The 14556-nt window shown below is 46.5% G+C and overlaps 36 non-coding genes across 36 annotated transcripts; all 36 read right to left on the bottom strand.

Annotated features, from left to right (window-relative positions):
• Positions 1 to 103: 103 nt before the first annotated feature.
• Positions 104 to 175, bottom strand: TRNAC-GCA (transfer RNA cysteine (anticodon GCA)). Its single transcript has one exon. It is a non-coding gene; the product is annotated as a tRNA-Cys (tRNA).
• A 114-nt stretch (positions 176 to 289) lies between these two features.
• On the bottom strand, positions 290 to 361 carry TRNAC-GCA (transfer RNA cysteine (anticodon GCA)). The gene has a single exon. It is a non-coding gene; the product is annotated as a tRNA-Cys (tRNA).
• A 303-nt stretch (positions 362 to 664) lies between these two features.
• TRNAC-GCA (transfer RNA cysteine (anticodon GCA)) lies at positions 665 to 736 on the bottom strand. Its single transcript has one exon. It is a non-coding gene; the product is annotated as a tRNA-Cys (tRNA).
• A 116-nt stretch (positions 737 to 852) lies between these two features.
• TRNAC-GCA (transfer RNA cysteine (anticodon GCA)) lies at positions 853 to 924 on the bottom strand. Its single transcript has one exon. It is a non-coding gene; the product is annotated as a tRNA-Cys (tRNA).
• A 677-nt stretch (positions 925 to 1601) lies between these two features.
• Positions 1602 to 1673, bottom strand: TRNAC-GCA (transfer RNA cysteine (anticodon GCA)). Its single transcript has one exon. It is a non-coding gene; the product is annotated as a tRNA-Cys (tRNA).
• A 112-nt stretch (positions 1674 to 1785) lies between these two features.
• On the bottom strand, positions 1786 to 1857 carry TRNAC-GCA (transfer RNA cysteine (anticodon GCA)). Its single transcript has one exon. It is a non-coding gene; the product is annotated as a tRNA-Cys (tRNA).
• Positions 1858 to 2348: 491 nt separating this feature from the next.
• On the bottom strand, positions 2349 to 2420 carry TRNAC-GCA (transfer RNA cysteine (anticodon GCA)). The gene has a single exon. It is a non-coding gene; the product is annotated as a tRNA-Cys (tRNA).
• Positions 2421 to 2536: 116 nt separating this feature from the next.
• On the bottom strand, positions 2537 to 2608 carry TRNAC-GCA (transfer RNA cysteine (anticodon GCA)). The gene has a single exon. It is a non-coding gene; the product is annotated as a tRNA-Cys (tRNA).
• Positions 2609 to 3283: 675 nt separating this feature from the next.
• TRNAC-GCA (transfer RNA cysteine (anticodon GCA)) lies at positions 3284 to 3355 on the bottom strand. The gene has a single exon. It is a non-coding gene; the product is annotated as a tRNA-Cys (tRNA).
• A 303-nt stretch (positions 3356 to 3658) lies between these two features.
• Positions 3659 to 3730, bottom strand: TRNAC-GCA (transfer RNA cysteine (anticodon GCA)). The gene has a single exon. It is a non-coding gene; the product is annotated as a tRNA-Cys (tRNA).
• A 116-nt stretch (positions 3731 to 3846) lies between these two features.
• Positions 3847 to 3918, bottom strand: TRNAC-GCA (transfer RNA cysteine (anticodon GCA)). The gene has a single exon. It is a non-coding gene; the product is annotated as a tRNA-Cys (tRNA).
• An 861-nt stretch (positions 3919 to 4779) lies between these two features.
• On the bottom strand, positions 4780 to 4851 carry TRNAC-GCA (transfer RNA cysteine (anticodon GCA)). The gene has a single exon. It is a non-coding gene; the product is annotated as a tRNA-Cys (tRNA).
• A 115-nt stretch (positions 4852 to 4966) lies between these two features.
• On the bottom strand, positions 4967 to 5038 carry TRNAC-GCA (transfer RNA cysteine (anticodon GCA)). Its single transcript has one exon. It is a non-coding gene; the product is annotated as a tRNA-Cys (tRNA).
• Positions 5039 to 5526: 488 nt separating this feature from the next.
• TRNAC-GCA (transfer RNA cysteine (anticodon GCA)) lies at positions 5527 to 5598 on the bottom strand. The gene has a single exon. It is a non-coding gene; the product is annotated as a tRNA-Cys (tRNA).
• Positions 5599 to 5714: 116 nt separating this feature from the next.
• TRNAC-GCA (transfer RNA cysteine (anticodon GCA)) lies at positions 5715 to 5786 on the bottom strand. Its single transcript has one exon. It is a non-coding gene; the product is annotated as a tRNA-Cys (tRNA).
• A 489-nt stretch (positions 5787 to 6275) lies between these two features.
• Positions 6276 to 6347, bottom strand: TRNAC-GCA (transfer RNA cysteine (anticodon GCA)). Its single transcript has one exon. It is a non-coding gene; the product is annotated as a tRNA-Cys (tRNA).
• Positions 6348 to 6459: 112 nt separating this feature from the next.
• Positions 6460 to 6531, bottom strand: TRNAC-GCA (transfer RNA cysteine (anticodon GCA)). The gene has a single exon. It is a non-coding gene; the product is annotated as a tRNA-Cys (tRNA).
• Positions 6532 to 6833: 302 nt separating this feature from the next.
• TRNAC-GCA (transfer RNA cysteine (anticodon GCA)) lies at positions 6834 to 6905 on the bottom strand. Its single transcript has one exon. It is a non-coding gene; the product is annotated as a tRNA-Cys (tRNA).
• Positions 6906 to 7021: 116 nt separating this feature from the next.
• On the bottom strand, positions 7022 to 7093 carry TRNAC-GCA (transfer RNA cysteine (anticodon GCA)). The gene has a single exon. It is a non-coding gene; the product is annotated as a tRNA-Cys (tRNA).
• Positions 7094 to 7770: 677 nt separating this feature from the next.
• TRNAC-GCA (transfer RNA cysteine (anticodon GCA)) lies at positions 7771 to 7842 on the bottom strand. Its single transcript has one exon. It is a non-coding gene; the product is annotated as a tRNA-Cys (tRNA).
• Positions 7843 to 7954: 112 nt separating this feature from the next.
• Positions 7955 to 8026, bottom strand: TRNAC-GCA (transfer RNA cysteine (anticodon GCA)). The gene has a single exon. It is a non-coding gene; the product is annotated as a tRNA-Cys (tRNA).
• A 115-nt stretch (positions 8027 to 8141) lies between these two features.
• TRNAC-GCA (transfer RNA cysteine (anticodon GCA)) lies at positions 8142 to 8213 on the bottom strand. Its single transcript has one exon. It is a non-coding gene; the product is annotated as a tRNA-Cys (tRNA).
• Positions 8214 to 8702: 489 nt separating this feature from the next.
• Positions 8703 to 8774, bottom strand: TRNAC-GCA (transfer RNA cysteine (anticodon GCA)). The gene has a single exon. It is a non-coding gene; the product is annotated as a tRNA-Cys (tRNA).
• Positions 8775 to 9265: 491 nt separating this feature from the next.
• TRNAC-GCA (transfer RNA cysteine (anticodon GCA)) lies at positions 9266 to 9337 on the bottom strand. Its single transcript has one exon. It is a non-coding gene; the product is annotated as a tRNA-Cys (tRNA).
• A 488-nt stretch (positions 9338 to 9825) lies between these two features.
• Positions 9826 to 9897, bottom strand: TRNAC-GCA (transfer RNA cysteine (anticodon GCA)). Its single transcript has one exon. It is a non-coding gene; the product is annotated as a tRNA-Cys (tRNA).
• Positions 9898 to 10013: 116 nt separating this feature from the next.
• Positions 10014 to 10085, bottom strand: TRNAC-GCA (transfer RNA cysteine (anticodon GCA)). The gene has a single exon. It is a non-coding gene; the product is annotated as a tRNA-Cys (tRNA).
• Positions 10086 to 10386: 301 nt separating this feature from the next.
• Positions 10387 to 10458, bottom strand: TRNAC-GCA (transfer RNA cysteine (anticodon GCA)). The gene has a single exon. It is a non-coding gene; the product is annotated as a tRNA-Cys (tRNA).
• A 298-nt stretch (positions 10459 to 10756) lies between these two features.
• On the bottom strand, positions 10757 to 10828 carry TRNAC-GCA (transfer RNA cysteine (anticodon GCA)). Its single transcript has one exon. It is a non-coding gene; the product is annotated as a tRNA-Cys (tRNA).
• Positions 10829 to 11129: 301 nt separating this feature from the next.
• Positions 11130 to 11201, bottom strand: TRNAC-GCA (transfer RNA cysteine (anticodon GCA)). The gene has a single exon. It is a non-coding gene; the product is annotated as a tRNA-Cys (tRNA).
• Positions 11202 to 11689: 488 nt separating this feature from the next.
• On the bottom strand, positions 11690 to 11761 carry TRNAC-GCA (transfer RNA cysteine (anticodon GCA)). The gene has a single exon. It is a non-coding gene; the product is annotated as a tRNA-Cys (tRNA).
• A 115-nt stretch (positions 11762 to 11876) lies between these two features.
• TRNAC-GCA (transfer RNA cysteine (anticodon GCA)) lies at positions 11877 to 11948 on the bottom strand. Its single transcript has one exon. It is a non-coding gene; the product is annotated as a tRNA-Cys (tRNA).
• Positions 11949 to 12436: 488 nt separating this feature from the next.
• Positions 12437 to 12508, bottom strand: TRNAC-GCA (transfer RNA cysteine (anticodon GCA)). The gene has a single exon. It is a non-coding gene; the product is annotated as a tRNA-Cys (tRNA).
• A 116-nt stretch (positions 12509 to 12624) lies between these two features.
• On the bottom strand, positions 12625 to 12696 carry TRNAC-GCA (transfer RNA cysteine (anticodon GCA)). Its single transcript has one exon. It is a non-coding gene; the product is annotated as a tRNA-Cys (tRNA).
• Positions 12697 to 13185: 489 nt separating this feature from the next.
• On the bottom strand, positions 13186 to 13257 carry TRNAC-GCA (transfer RNA cysteine (anticodon GCA)). Its single transcript has one exon. It is a non-coding gene; the product is annotated as a tRNA-Cys (tRNA).
• Positions 13258 to 13743: 486 nt separating this feature from the next.
• Positions 13744 to 13815, bottom strand: TRNAC-GCA (transfer RNA cysteine (anticodon GCA)). Its single transcript has one exon. It is a non-coding gene; the product is annotated as a tRNA-Cys (tRNA).
• A 116-nt stretch (positions 13816 to 13931) lies between these two features.
• Positions 13932 to 14003, bottom strand: TRNAC-GCA (transfer RNA cysteine (anticodon GCA)). Its single transcript has one exon. It is a non-coding gene; the product is annotated as a tRNA-Cys (tRNA).
• Between the last annotated feature and the right edge of the window lie 553 nt (positions 14004 to 14556).

Consider the following 14556-nt stretch of genomic DNA (forward strand, 5'->3'; position numbering starts at 1 on the left):
GCGTTTTTTACATTTTTTTTTTCTATTCGTTCTAGCTCTTTAAACACATCGGAGAGAATCAGCAAAAACGTTCGCCGGCTTCCCTTTTCTGGGCAAAAGGTAGAGGGGGCACCCGGATTTGAACCGAAGACCTCTCGATCTGCAGTCGAATGCTCTGCCACTGAGCTATACCCCCTTCGACTTTTCTTGGTTTTTTTTCATTTTTTTTCTATTTGTTCTATCTCTTTAAACACATCGGAGAGAATCGGCAAACACGTTCGCCGGCTTCCCATTTCTGGGCAAAAGGTAGAGGGGGCACCCGGATTTGAACCAAAGACCTCTCGATCTGCAGTCGAATGCTCTGCCACTGAGCTATGCCCCCTTAGGCTTTTCTGGCGTTTTTTACATTTTTTTTTTTCTATTCGTTCTATCTCTTTAAACACATCGGAGAGAATCGGCAAACACGTTCGCCGGCTTCCCTTTTTCTTGGCAAAAGGTAGAGGGGGCACCCGGATTTGAACCGAAGACCTCTCGATCTGCAGTTGAATGCTCTGCCACTGAGCTATGCCCCCTTTGGTTTTTCTGGGTTTTTTTCTTTTTTTTTCTATTCGTTCTAGCTCTTTAAACACATCGGAGAGAATCGGCAAACACGTTCGCCGGCTTCCCTTTTCTGGGCAAAAGGTAGAGGGGGCACCCGGATTTGAACCGAAGACCTCTCGATCTGCAGTCGAATGCTCTGCCACTGAGCTATGCCCCCTTTGGCTTTTCAGGCGTTTTTTAAATTTTTTTTTTCTATTCGTTCTATCTCTTTAAACACATCGGAGGGAATCGGAAAACACGTTCGCCGGCTTCCCTTTTCTGGGCAAAATGTAGAGGGGGCACCCGGAATTGAACCGAAGACCTCTCGATCTGCAGTCGAATGCTCTGCCACTGAGCTATGCCCCCTTTGGCTTTTCTGTCGTTTTTTACATTTTTTTTTTCTATTCGTTCTATCTCTTTAAACACATCGGAGAGAATCGAAAAACACGTTCGCCGGCTTCCTTTTTCTTGGCAAAATGTAGAGGGGGCACGCGGATTTGAACCGAAGACCTCTCGATCTGCAGTCGAATGCCCCGCCACTGAGCTATGCCCCCTTTAGCTTTTTTGGCGTTTTTTACATTTTTTTTTTCTATTCTGTCTAGCTCTTTAAACACATCGGAGAGAATCGGCAAACACGTTCGCCGGCTTCCCTTTTCTGGGCAAAATGTAGAGGGGGCACCCAGATTTGAACCGAAGACCTCTCGATCTGCAGTCGAATGCTCTGCCACTGAGCTATGCCCCCTTCGGCTTTTCTGGGTTTTTTTCATTTTTTTTCTATTTGTTCTATCTCTTTAAACACATCGGAGAGAGTCGGCAAGCACGTTCGCCGGCTTCCCTTTTCTGGGCAAAATGTAGAGGGGGTACCCGGATTTGAACCGAAGACCTCTCGATCTGCAGTCGAATGCTCTGCCACTGAGCTATGCCCCCTTTGGTTTTTCAGGCGTTTTTTACATTTTTTTATTCTATTCGTTCTATCTCTTTTAACACATCGGAGAGAATCGGAAAACACGTTCGCCGGCTTCCTTTTTCTTGGCAAAAAGTAGAGGGGGCACCCGGATTTGAACCGAAGACCTTTCGATCTGCAGTTGAATGCTCTGCCACTGAGCTATGCCCCCTTTGGCTTTTCTGGGTTTTTTCTTTTTTTTTCTATTCGTTCTATCTCTTTAAACACATCGGAGAGAATCGGCAAACACGTTCGCCGGCTTCCCTTTTCTGGGCAAAAGGTAGAGGGGGCACCCGGATTTGAACCGAAGACCTCTCGATCTGCAGTCGAATGCTCTGCCACTGAGCTATGCCCCCTTTGGTTTTTCTAGCGTTTTTTACATTTTTTTTTCTATTCGTTCTATCTCTTTAAACACATTGGAGAGAATCGGCAAACACGTTCGCCGGCTTCCCTTTTCTAAGCAAAATATAGAGGGGGCACGCGGATTTGAACCGAAGACCTCTCGATCTGCAGTCGAATGCCCCGCCACTGAGCTATGCCCCCTTTAGCTTTTTTGGCGTTTTTTACATTTTTTTTTTCTATTCGTTCTAGCTCTTTAAACACATCGGAGAGAATCGGCAAACACGTTCGCCGGCTTCCCTTTTCTGGGCAAAAGGTCGAGGGGGCACCCGGATTTGAACCGAAGACCTCGCGATCTGCAGTCGAATGCTCTGCCACTGAGCTATGCCCCCTTTGGTTTTTCAGGCGTTTTTTACATTTTTTTTTTCTATTCGTTCTATCTCTTTTAACACATCGGAGAGAATCGGAAAACACGTTCGCCGGCTTCCTTTTTCTTGGCAAAAAGTAGAGGGGGCACGCGGATTTGAACCGAAGACCTCTCGATCTGCAGTCGAATGCTCTGCCACTGAGCTATGCCCCCTTTAGCTTTTCTGGCGTTTTTTACATTTTTTTTTTCTATTCGTTCTATCTCTTTAAACACATCGGAGGGAATCGGAAAACACGTTCGCCGGCTTCCCTTTTCTGGGCAAAAGGTAGAGGGGGCACCCGGATTTGAACCGAAGACCTCTCGATCTGCAGTCAAATGCTCTGCCACTGAGCTATGCCCCCTTAGGCTTTTCTGGCGTTTTTTACATTTTTTTTTCTATTCGTTCTATCTCTTTAAACACATCGGAGAGAATCGGCAAACACGTTCGCCGGCTTCCCTTTTCTGGGCAAAATGTAGAGGGGGTACCCGGATTTGAACCGAAGACCTCTCGATCTGCAGTCGAATGCTCTGCCACTGAGCTATGCCCCCTTTGGTTTTTCAGGCGTTTTTTACATTTTTTTTCTCTATTAGTTCTATCTCTTTTAACACATCGGAGAGAATCGGAAAACACGTTCGCCAGCTTCCTTTTTCTTGGCAAAAAGTAGAGGAGGCACCCGGATTTGAACCGAAGACCTCTTGATCTGCAGTCGAATGCTCTGCCACTGAGCTATGCCCCCTTAGGCTTTTCTGGCGTTTTTTACATTTTTTTTTCTATTCGTTCTATCTCTTTAAACACATCGGAGAGAATCGAAAAACACGTTCGCCGGCTTCCTTTTTCTTGGCAAAAGATAGAGGGGGCACCCGGATTTGAACCGAAGACCTCTCGATCTGCAGTTGAACGCTCTGCCACTGAGCTATGCCCCCTTAGGCTTTTCTGGGTTTTTTTCTTTTTTTTTCTATTCGTTCTATCTCTTTAAACACATCAGAGAGAATCGGCAAACACGTTCGCCGGCTTCCCTTTTCTGGGCAAAAGGTAGAGGGGGCACCCGGATTTGAACCAAAGACCTCTCGATCTGCAGTCGAATGCTCTGCCACTGAGCTATGCCCCCTTAGGCTTTTCTGGCGTTTTTTACATTTTTTTTTTTCTATTCGTTCTATCTCTTTAAACACATCGGAGAGAATCGGCAAACACGTTCGCCGGCTTCCCTTTTTCTTGGCAAAAGGTAGAGGGGGCACCCGGATTTGAACCGAAGACCTCTCGATCTGCAGTTGAATGCTCTGCCACTGAGCTATGCCCCCTTTGGTTTTTCTGGGTTTTTTTCTTTTTTTTTCTATTCGTTCTAGCTCTTTAAACACATCGGAGAGAATCGGCAAACACGTTCGCCGGCTTCCCTTTTCTGGGCAAAAGGTAGAGGGGGCACCCGGATTTGAACCGAAGACCTCTCGATCTGCAGTCGAATGCTCTGCCACTGAGCTATGCCCCCTTTGGCTTTTCAGGCGTTTTTTACATTTTTTTTTTCTATTCGTTCTATCTCTTTAAGCACATCGGAGGGAATCGGAAAACACGTTCGCCGGCTTCCCTTTTCTGGGCAAAATGTAGAGGGGGCACCCGGATTTGAACCGAAGACCTCTCGATCTGCAGTCGAATGCTCTGCCACTGAGCTATGCCCCCTTTGGCTTTTCTGTCGTTTTTTACATTTTTTTTTTCTATTCGTTCTATCTCTTTAAACACATCGGAGAGAATCGAAAAACACGTTCGCCGGCTTCCTTTTTCTTGGCAAAATGTAGAGGGGGCACGCAGATTTGAACCGAAGACCTCTCGATCTGCAGTCGAATGCCCCGCCACTGAGCTATGCCCCCTTTAGCTTTTTTGGCGTTTTTTACATTTTTTTTTTCTATTCTGTCTAGCTCTTTAAACACATCGGAGAGAATCGGCAAACACGTTCGCCGGCTTCCCTTTTCTGGGCAAAATGTAGAGGGGGCACCCAGATTTGAACCGAAGACCTCTCGATCTGCAGTCGAATGCTCTGCCACTGAGCTATGCCCCCTTCGGCTTTTCTGGGTTTTTTTCATTTTTTTTCTATTTGTTCTATCTCTTTAAACACATCGGAGAGAGTCGGCAAGCACGTTCGCCGGCTTCCCTTTTCTGGGCAAAATGTAGAGGGGGTACCCGGATTTGAACCGAAGACCTCTCGATCTGCAGTCGAATGCTCTGCCACTGAGCTATGCCCCCTTTGGTTTTTCAGGCGTTTTTTACATTTTTTTTTTCTATTCGTTCTATCTCTTTTAACACATCGGAGAGAATAGGAAAACACGTTCGCCGGCTTCCTTTTTCTTGGCAAAAAGTAGAGGGGGCACCCGGATTTGAACCGAAGACGTTTCGATCTGCAGTTGAATGCTCTGCCACTGAGCTATGCCCCCTTTGGCTTTTCTGGGTTTTTTCTTTTTTTTTCTATTCGTTCTATCTCTTTAAACACATCGGAGAGAATCGGCAAACACGTTCGCCGGCTTCCCTTTTCTGGGCAAAAGGTAGAGGGGGCACCCGGATTTGAACCGAAGACCTCTCGATCTGCAGTCGAATGCTCTGCCACTGAGCTATGCCCCCTTTGGTTTTTCTAGCGTTTTTTACATTTTTTTTTCTATTCGTTCTATCTCTTTAAACACATTGGAGAGAATCGGCAAACACGTTCGCCGGCTTCCCTTTTCTAAGCAAAAGGTAGAGGGGGCACCTGGATTTGAACCGAAGACCTCTCGATCTGCAGTCGAATGCTCTGCCACTGAGCTATGCCCCCTTGGCCTTTCTGGCATTTTTTACATTTTTTTTTTCTATTCGTTCTATCCCTTTAAACTCATCGGAGAGAATCGGCAAACACGTTCGCCGGCTTCCCTTTTCTGGGTAAAATGTAGAGGGGGCACCCGGATTTGAACCGAAGACCTCTCGATCTGCAGTTGAATGCTCTGCCACTGAGCTATGCCCCCTTTGGCTTTTCTGGGTTTTTTTCTTTTTTTTTCTAGTCGTTCTATCTCTTTAAACACATCAGAGAGAATCGGCAAACACGTTCGCCGACTTCCCTTTTCTGGGCAAAAGGTAGAGGGGGCTCCCGGATTTGAACCGAAGACCTCTCGATCTGCAGTCGAATGCTCTGCCACTGAGCTATGCCCCCTTTAGTTTTTTGGGCGTTTTTTACATTTTTTTTTTCTATTCGTTCTAACTCTTTAAACACATCGGAGAGAATCGGCAAACACGTTCGCCGGCTTCCCTTTTCTGGGCAAAAGGTGGAGGTGGCACCCGGATTTGAACCGAAGACCTCTCGATCTGCAGTCGAATGCTCTGCCACTGAGCTATGCCCCCTTTGGCTTTTCAGGCGTTTTTTACATTTTTTTTTTCTATTCGTTTTATCTCTTTAAACACATCGGAGGGAATCGGAAAACACGTTCGCCGGCTTCCCTTTTCTGGGCAAAAGGTAGAGGGGGCACCCGGATTTGAACCGAAGACCTCTCGATCTGCAGTCGAATGCTCTGCCACTGAGCTATGCCCCCTTTAGCTTTTCTGGCGTTTTTTACATTTTTTTTTTCTATTCTGTCTAGCTCTTTAAACACATCGGAGAGAATCGGCAAACACGTTCGCCGGCTTCCCTTTTCTGGGCAAAATGTAAAGGGGGCACCCAGATTTGAACCGAAGACCTCTCGATCTGCAGTCAAATGCTCTGCCACTGAGCTATGCCCCCTTCGGCTTTTCTGGGTTTTTTTCATTTTTTTTCTATTTGTTCTATCTCTTTAAACACATCGGAGAGAGTCGGCAAACACGTTCGCCGGCTTCCCTTTTCTGGGCAAAATGTAGAGGGGGTACCCGGATTTGAACCGAAGACCTCTCGATCTGCAGTCGAATGCTCTGCCACTGAGCTATGCCCCCTTTGGTTTTTCAGGCGTTTTTTACATTTTTTTTTTCTATTCGTTCTATCTCTTTTAACACATCGGAGAGAATCGGAAAACACGTTCGCCGGCTTCCTTTTTCTTGGCAAAAAGTAGAGGGGGCACCCGGATTTGAACCGAAGACCTTTCGATCTGCAGTTGAATGCTCTGCCACTGAGCTATGCCCCCTTTGGTTTTTCTGGGTTTTTTCTTTTTTTTTCTATTCGTTCTATCTCTTTAAACACATCGGAGAGAATCGGCAAACACGTTCGCCGGCTTCCCTTTTCTGGGCAAAAGGTAGAGGGGGCACCCGGATTTGAACCGAAGACCTCTCGATCTGCAGTCGAATGCTCTGCCACTGAGCTATGCCCCCTTAGGCTTTTCTGGTGTTTTTTACATTTTTTTTTCTATTCGTTCTATCTCTTTAAACACATCGGAGAGAATCGGCAAACACGTTCGCCGGCTTCCCTTTTCTGGGCAAAAGGTAGAGGGGGCTCCCGGATTTGAACCGAAGACCTCTCGATCTGCAGTCGAATGCTCTGCCACTGAGCTATGCCTCCTTTAGTTTTTCTGGCGTTTTTTACATTTTTTTTTCTATTCGTTCTAGCTCTTTAAACACATCGGAGAGAATCGGCAAACACGTTCGCCGGCTTCCCTTTTCTGGGCAAAAGGTAGAGGGGGCACCCGGATTTGAACCGAAGACCTCTCGATCTGCAGTCGAATGCTCTGCCACTGAGCTATGCCCCCTTTGGCTTTTCAGGCGTTTTTTACATTTTTTTTTTCTATTCGTTCTATCTCTTTAAACACATCGGAGGGAATCGGAAAACACGTTCGCCGGCTTCCCTTTTCTGGGCAAAATGTAGAGGGGGCACCCGGATTTGAACCGAAGACCTCTCGATCTGCAGTCGAATGCTCTGCCACTGAGCTATGCCCCCTTTGGCTTTTCTGTCGTTTTTTACATTTTTTTTTTCTATTCGTTCTATCTCTTTAAACACATCGGAGAGAATCGAAAAACACGTTCGCCGGCTTCCTTTTTCTTGGCAAAATGTAGAGGGGGCACGCGGATTTGAACCGAAGACCTCTCGATCTGCAGTCGAATGCCCCGCCACTGAGCTATGCACCCTTTAGCTTTTTTGGCGTTTTTTACATTTTTTTTTTCTATTCTGTCTAGCTCTTTAAACACATCGGAGAGAATCGGCAAACACGTTCGCCGGCTTCCCTTTTCTGGGCAAAATGTAGAGGGGGCACCCAGATTTGAACCGAAGACTTCTCGATCTGCAGTCGAATGCTCTGCCACTGAGCTATGCCCCCTTAGGCTTTTCTGGGTTTTTTTCATTTTTTTTCTATTTGTTCTATCTCTTTAAACACATCGGAGAGAGTCGGCAAGCACGTTCGCCGGCTTCCTTTTTCTGGGCAAAATGTAGAGGGGGTACCCGGATTTGAACCGAAGACCTCTCGATCTGCAGTCGAATGCTCTGCCACTGAGCTATGCCCCCTTTGGTTTTTCAGGCGTTTTTTACATTTTTTTTTTCTATTCGTTCTATCTCTTTTAACACATCGGAGAGAATCGGAAAACACGTTCGCCGGCTTCCTTTTTCTAGGCAAAAAGTAGAGGGGGCACCCGGATTTGAACCGAAGACCTTTCGATCTGCAGTTGAATGCTCTGCCACTGAGCTATGCCCCCTTTGGCTTTTCTTGGTTTTTTCTTTTTTTTTCTATTCGTTCTATCTCTTTAAACACATCGGAGAGAATCGGCAAACACGGTCGCCGGCTTCCCTTTTCTGGGCAAAAGGTAGAGGGGGCACCCGGATTTGAACCGAAGACCTCTCGATCTGCAGTCGAATGCTCTGCCACTGAGCTATGCCCCCTTTGGTTTTTCTAGCGTTTTTTACATTTTTTTTTCTATTCGTTCTATCTCTTTAAACACATTGGAGAGAATCGGCAAACACGTTCGCCGGCTTCCCTTTTCTAAGCAAAAGGTAGAGGGGGCACCCGGATTTGAACCGAAGACCTCTCGATCTGCAGTCGAATGCTCTGCCACTGAGCTATGCCCCCTTAGGCCTTTCTGGCGTTTTTTACATTTTTTTTTTCTATTCGTTCTATCTCTTTAAACACATCGGAGAGAATCGGCAAACACGTTCGCCGGCTTCCCTTTTCTGGGTAAAATGTAGAGGGGGCACCCGGATTTGAACCGAAGACCTCTCGATCTGCAGTTGAATGCTCTGCCACTGAGCTATGCCCCCTTTGGCTTTTCTGGGTTTTTTTCTTTTTTTTTCTAGTCGTTCTATCTCTTTAAACACATCAGAGAGAATCGGCAAACACGTTCGCCGACTTCCCTTTTCTGGGCAAAAGGTAGAGGGGGCTCCCGGATTTGAACCGAAGACCTCTCGATCTGCAGTCGAATGCTCTGCCACTGAGCTATGCCCCCTTTAGTTTTTTGGGCGTTTTTTACATTTTTTTTTTCTATTCGTTCTAGCTCTTTAAACACATCGGAGAGAATCGGCAAACACGTTCGCCGGCTTCCCTTTTCTGGGCAAAAGGTGGTGGTGGCACCCGGATTTGAACCGAAGACCTCTCGATCTGCAGTCGAATGCTCTGCCACTGAGCTATGCCCCCTTTGGCTTTTCAGGCGTTTTTTACATTTTTTTTTTCTATTCGTTCTATCTCTTTAAACACATCGGAGGGAATCGGAAAACACGTTCGCCGGCTTCCCTTTTCTGGGCAAAAGGTAGAGGGGGCACCCGGATTTGAACCGAAGACCTCTCGATCTGCATTCGAATGCTCTGCCACTGAGCTATGCCCCCTTAGGCTTTTCTGGCGTTTTTTACATTTTTTTTTCTATTCGTTCTATCTCTTTAAACACATCGGAGAGAATCGGCAAACACGTTCGCCGGCTTCCCTTTTCTGGGCAAAATGTAGAGGGGGTACCCGGATTTGAACCGAAGACCTCTCGATCTGCAGTCGAATGCTCTGCCACTGAGCTATGCCCCCTTTGGTTTTTCAGGCGTTTTTTACATTTTTTTTCTCTATTCGTTCTATCTCTTTTAACACATCGGAGAGAATCGGAAAACACGTTTGCCGGCTTCCTTTTTCTTGGGAAAAAGTAGAGGGGGCACCCGGATTTGAACCGAAGACCTCTCGATCTGCAGTCGAATGCTCTGCCACTGAGCTATGCCCCCTTTGGCTTTTCTGGGTTTTTTTCTTTTTTTTTCTATTCGTTCTATCTCTTTAAACACATCGGAGAGAATCGGCAAACACGTTCGCCGGCTTCCCTTTTCTGGGCAAAAGGTAGAGGGGGCACCCGGATTTGAACCGAAGACCTCTCGATCTGCAGTTGAATGCTCTGCCACTGAGCTATGCCCCCTTAGGCTTTTCTGGCGTTTTTTACATTTTTTTTTCTATTCGTTCTATCTCTTTAAACACATCGGAGAGAATCGGCAAACACGTTCGCCGGCTTCCCTTTTCTGGGCAAAAGGTAGAGGGGGCTCCCGGATTTGAACCGAAGACCTCTCGATCTGCAGTCGAATGCTCTGCCACTGAGCTATGCCTCCTTTAGTTTTTCTGGCGTTTTTTACTTTTTTTTTTTCTATTCGTTCTAGCTCTTTAAACACATCGGAGAGAATCGGCAAACACGTTCGCCGGCTTCCCTTTTCTGGGCAAAAGGTAGAAGGGGCACCCGGATTTGAACCGAAGACCTCTCGATCTGCAGTCGAATGCTCTGCCACTGAGCTATGCCCCCTTTGGCTTTTCAGGCGTTTTTTACATTTTTTTTTTCTATTCGTTCTATCTCTTTAAACACATCGGAGGGAATCGGAAAACACGTTCGCCGGCTTCCCTTTTCTGGGCAAAATGTAGAGGGGGCACCCGGATTTGAACCGAAGACCTCTCGATCTGCAGTCGAATGCTCTGCCACTGAGCTATGCCCCCTTTGGTTTTTCAGGCGTTTTTTACATTTTTTTTTTCTATTCGTTCTATCTCTTTAAACACATCGGAGAGAATCGAAAAACACGTTCGCCGGCTTCCTTTTTCTTGGCAAAAGGTAGAGGGGGCACCCGGATTTGAACCGAAGACCTCTCGATCTGCAGTTGAACGCTCTGCCACTGAGCTATGCCCCCTTAGGCTTTTCTGGGTTTTTTTCTTTTTTTTTCTATTCGTTCTATCTCTTTAAACACATCAGAGAGAATCGGCAAACACGTTCGCCGGCTTCCCTTTTCTGGGCAAAAGGTAGAGGGGGCACCCGGATTTGAACCGAAGACCTCTCAATCTGCAGTCGAATGCTCTGCCACTGAGCTATGCCCCCTTTAGTTTTTTTGGCGTTTTTTACATTTTTTTTTCTATTCGTTCTAGCTCTTTAAACACATCGGAGAGAATCGGCAAACACGTTCGCCACCTTCCTTTTTCTTGGCAAAAAGTAGAGGGGCCTCCGGATTTGAACCGAAGACCTCTCGATCTGCAGTTGAATGCTCTGCCACTGAGCTATGCCCCCTTTTGCTTTTCTGGGTTTTTTCTTTTTTTTTCTATTAGTTCTATCTCTTTAAACACATCAGAGAGAATCGGCAAACACGTTCGCCGGCTTCCCTTTTCTGGGCAAAAGGTAGAGGGGGCACCCGGATTTGAACCAAAGACCTCTCGATCTGCAGTCGAATGCTCTGCCACTGAGCTATGCCCCCTTAGGCTTTTCTGGCGTTTTTTACATTTTTTTTTTTCTATTCGTTCTATCTCTTTAAACACATCGGAGAGAATCGGCAAACACGTTCGCCGGCTTCCCTTTTTCTTGGCAAAAGGTAGAGGGGGCACCCGGATTTGAACCGAAGACCTCTCGATCTGCAGTTGAATGCTCTGCCACTGAGCTATGCTCCCTTTGGTTTTTCTGGGTTTTTTTCTTTTTTTTTCTATTCGTTCTAGCTCTTTAAACACATCGGAGAGAATCGGCAAACGTTCGCCGGCTTCCCTTTTCTGGGCAAAAGATAGAGGGGGCACCCGGATTTGAACCGAAGACCTCTCGATCTGCAGTCGAATGCTCTGCCACTGAGCTATGCCCCCTTTGGCTTTTCAGGCGTTTTTTACATTTTTTTTTTCTATTCGTTCTATCTCTTTAAACACATCGGAGAGAATCGAAAAACACGTTCGCCGGCTTCCCTTTTCTGGGCAAAATGTAGAGGGGGTACCCGGATTTGAACCGAAGACCTCTCGATCTGCAGTCGAATGCTCTGCCACTGAGCTATGCCCCCTTTGGTTTTTCAGGCGTTTTTTACATTTTTTTTTTCTATTCGTTCTATCTCTTTTAACACATCGGAGAGAATCGGAAAACACGTTCGCCGGCTTCCTTTTTCTTGGCAAAAAGTAGAGGGGGCACCCGGATTTGAACCGAAGACGTTTCGATCTGCAGTTGAATGCTCTGCCACTGAGCTATGCCCCCTTTGGCTTTTCTGGGTTTTTTCTTTTTTTTTCTATTCGTTCTATCTCTTTAAACACATCGGAGAGAATCGGCAAACACGTTCGCCGGCTTCCCTTTTCTGGGCAAAAGGTAGAGGGGGCACCCGGATTTGAACCGAAGACCTCTCGATCTGCAGTCGAATGCTCTGCCACTGAGCTATGCCCCCTTTGGTTTTTCTAGCGTTTTTTACATTTTTTTTTCTATTCGTTCTATCTCTTTAAACACATTGGAGAGAATCGGCAAACACGTTCGCCGGCTTCCCTTTTCTAAGCAAAAGGTAGAGGGGGCACCTGGATTTGAACCGAAGACCTCTCGATCTGCAGTCGAATGCTCTGCCACTGAGCTATGCCCCCTTGGCCTTTCTGGCATTTTTTACATTTTTTTTTTCTATTCGTTCTATCCCTTTAAACACATCGGAGAGAATCGGCAAACACGTTCGCCGGCTTCCCTTTTCTGGGTAAAATGTAGAGGGGGCACCCGGATTTGAACCGAAGACCTCTCGATCTGCAGTTGAATGCTCTGCCACTGAGCTATGCCCCCTTTGGCTTTTCTGGGTTTTTTTCTTTTTTTTTCTAGTCGTTCTATCTCTTTAAACAAATCAGAGAGAATCGGCAAACACGTTCGCCGACTTCCCTTTTCTGGGCAAAAGGTAGAGGGGGCTCCCGGATTTGAACCGAAGACCTCTCGATCTGCAGTCGAATGCTCTGCCACTGAGCTATGCCCCCTTTAGTTTTTTGGGCGTTTTTTACATTTTTTTTTTCTATTCGTTCTAACTCTTTAAACACATCGGAGAGAATCGGCAAACACGTTCGCCGGCTTCCCTTTTCTGGGCAAAAGGTGGAGGTGGCACCCGGATTTGAACCGAAGACCTCTCGATCTGCAGTCGAATGCTCTGCCACTGAGCTATGCCCCCTTTGGCTTTTCAGGCGTTTTTTACATTTTTTTTTTCTATTCGTTCTATCTCTTTAAACACATCGGAGGGAATCGGAAAACACGTTCGCCGGCTTCCCTTTTCTGGGCAAAAGGTAGAGGGGGCACCCGGATTTGAACCGAAGACCTCTCGATCTGCAGTCGAATGCTCTGCCACTGAGCTATGCCCCCTTTAGCTTTTCTGGCGTTTTTTACATTTTTTTTTTCTATTCTGTCTAGCTCTTTAAACACATCGGAGAGAATCGGCAAACACGTTCGCCGGCTTCCCTTTTCTGGGCAAAATGTAAAGGGGGCACCCAGATTTGAACCGAAGACCTCTCGATCTGCAGTCAAATGCTCTGCCACTGAGCTATGCCCCCTTCGGCTTTTCTGGGTTTTTTTCATTTTTTTTCTATTTGTTCTATCTCTTTAAACACATCGGAGAGAGTCGGCAAACACGTTCGCCGGCTTCCCTTTTCTGGGCAAAATGTAGAGGGGGTACCCGGATTTGAACCGAAGACCTCTCGATCTGCAGTCGAATGCTCTGCCACTGAGCTATGCCCCCTTTGGTTTTTCAGGCGTTTTTTACATTTTTTTTTTCTATTCGTTCTATCTCTTTTAACACATCGGAGAGAATCGGAAAACACGTTCGCCGGCTTCCTTTTTCTTGGCAAAAAGTAGAGGGGGCACCCGGATTTGAACCGAAGACCTTTCGATCTGCAGTTGAATGCTCTGCCACTGAGCTATGCCCCCTTTGGTTTTTCTGGGTTTTTTCTTTTTTTTTCTATTCGTTCTATCTCTTTAAACACATCGGAGAGAATCGGCAAACACGTTCGCCGGCTTCCCTTTTCTGGGCAAAAGGTAGAGGGGGCACCCGGATTTGAACCGAAGACCTCACGATCTGCAGTCGAATGCTCTGCCACTGAGCTATGCCCCCTTAGGCTTTTCTGGTGTTTTTTACATTTTTTTTTCTATTCGTTCTATCTCTTTAAACACATCGGAGAGAATCGGCAAACACGTTCGCCGGCTTCCCTTTTCTGGGCAAAAGGTAGAGGGGGCTCCCGGATTTGAACCGAAGACCTCTCGATCTGCAGTCGAATGCTCTGCCACTGAGCTATGCCTCCTTTAGTTTTTCTGGCGTTTTTTACATTTTTTTTTCTATTCGTTCTAGCTCTTTAAACACATCGGAGAGAATCGGCAAACACGTTCGCCGGCTTCCCTTTTCTGGGCAAAAGGTAGAGGGGGCACCCGGATTTGAACCGAAGACCTCTCGATCTGCAGTCGAATGCTCTGCCACTGAGCTATGCCCCCTTTGGCTTTTCAGGCGTTTTTTACATTTTTTTTTTCTATTCGTTCTATCTCTTTAAACACATCGGAGGGAATCGGAAAACACGTTCGCCGGCTTCCCTTTTCTGGGCAAAATGTAGAGGGGGCACCCGGATTTGAACCGAAGACCTCTCGATCTGCAGTCGAATGCTCTGCCACTGAGCTATGCCCCCTTTGGCTTTTCTGTCGTTTTTTACATTTTTTTTTTCTATTCGTTCTATCTCTTTAAACACATCGGAGAGAATCGAAAAACACGTTCGCCGGCTTCCTTTTTCTTGGCAAAATGTAGAGGGGGCACGCGGATTTGAACCGAAGACCTCTCGATCTGCAGTCGAATGCCCCGCCACTGAGCTATGCACCCTTTAGCTTTTTTGGCGTTTTTTACATTTTTTTTTTCTATTCTGTCTAGCTCTTTAAACACATCGGAGAGAATCGGCAAACACGTTCGCCGGCTTCCCTTTTCTGGGCAAAATGTAGAGGGGGCACCCAGATTTGAACCGAAGACTTCTCGATCTGCAGTCGAATGCTCTGCCACTGAGCTATGCCCCCTTAGGCTTTTCTGGGTTTTTTTCATTTTTTTTCTATTTGTTCTATCTCTTTAAACACATCGGAGAGAGTCGGCAAGCACGTTCGCCGGCTTCCCTTTTCTGGGCAAAATGTAGAGGGGGTACCCGGATTTGAACCGAAGACCTCTCGATCTGCAGTCGAATGCTCTGCCACTGAGCT

Source organism: Staurois parvus, unplaced genomic scaffold (genome assembly GCF_062004578.1).
Source record: "Staurois parvus isolate SC_StPar_1 unplaced genomic scaffold, SC_StPar_1.0 ptg000011l, whole genome shotgun sequence".
Lineage (NCBI taxonomy): Eukaryota > Metazoa > Chordata > Amphibia > Anura > Ranidae > Staurois > Staurois parvus.